The sequence below is a fragment of the Artibeus jamaicensis genome, unplaced genomic scaffold (assembly GCF_021234435.1).
Source record: "Artibeus jamaicensis isolate MK-2021 breed Jamaican fruit bat unplaced genomic scaffold, CSHL_Jam_final contig_1715, whole genome shotgun sequence".
In the NCBI taxonomy this organism is placed as follows: domain Eukaryota; kingdom Metazoa; phylum Chordata; class Mammalia; order Chiroptera; family Phyllostomidae; genus Artibeus; species Artibeus jamaicensis.
Window position 1 is genome coordinate 2,835,125 of NW_026521335.1, and position 1,339 is coordinate 2,836,463.

Sequence of the window (1,339 nt, forward strand, 5' to 3'; positions counted from 1 at the left end):
AAAGCATCAAGGAGCTGAAATAAAAATTACCCAATCCGAACAAAGAGAAAATAGCTTGAAAAAAAATAAATGGGGCCTCAGGGACCTATAAGACAATAACAAAATATCTAATATTCCTGTAATTAGGATCCCAGGAGATGAGAAATAAGGCAGAGCTGAAAAGGCACGCAAAGGGAGCCCTGGCTGGTGTAGCTCAGTGGATTGCGCACAGGCCTGCAAACCAAAAAGAGCACGGTTCGATTCCCCACCTGGGCACATGCCTAGGTTGCAGGACAATTCCTAGCAGGGGCCAGTTCCCAGCAGGGGATGCACCAGAAGCAACCGTACATTGATATTTCTTTCCTTCTCTCCTTCCATTCCAAAGATTTTAAAAAAAAAGGCACATAAAGGAAAAATAGTTGAAAACTCCCCAAATTTGCTGAGACATAAACACACTAATTCAAGAAACTAAGCAAATTCCAAACAAGATAAACCCAAGATACAACCTTTGAAATCTAAAGACACCTTTAAAAGCAGCTAGCAGAAAATGACACCCACAAGGGCAAAATATTCAAATAATAATAGATTTCTCATTAGAAACCATGGAGGCAAAACAAAGAGGTGCACTATTTTTTGAGTGCTGGAAGAAAGGAATTATCAACTCAGAATCCTACACCCAGAAAAAAATATCCTTTGGAAATGAAGGGGAAATTAAGACACTCCAAGACAAAAACTAAAAATTGGTCACCAGTAGACACATTTTCAAGGAATGGCTAAAGGAAGTTCTTTAAACAGAAAGGAAACAATAAAAACAGAAATTTTGGAACATCAGGAAGAAAAAACATGGCTACCAAAACATATGAGTAAAATCAGTAGGTTTTCCTTCTCCTTTTGAGCTTTCCAAATTATGTTCCACAGTTGAAGGAAAAAACGATAATATTGACTGATTTGGTTTCAAGGGTATGCAGAGGAAATATTTAAGATAATTATATTTTAAATGAGAGAGGGAACAGAAGAGAGGTAGTTTCCATAGGTCACTCAAACTGATATGTGATAATATCAGAAGGCTTTGATAAGTTATATATAATTATATACATATATATCAAACTTATCAAAGCCATATATATATATATACATATGTGTGTATATATGTGTATATAATGCAATACCTAAAGCATCCAATAAAAAAACTATACAAAGAGATACACTAAAAAACACTCCAGGTAAATCAAAATGGAATTCTAAAAAATGTTTAAGTAATCCTCAGGACGGCAGGAAAAAGAGAACAGTATAAAAAAAAAACCAGAACAAACAAAAAATAAAATGGCAGACTTAAGCTCTAACATAACAATAAGTACAT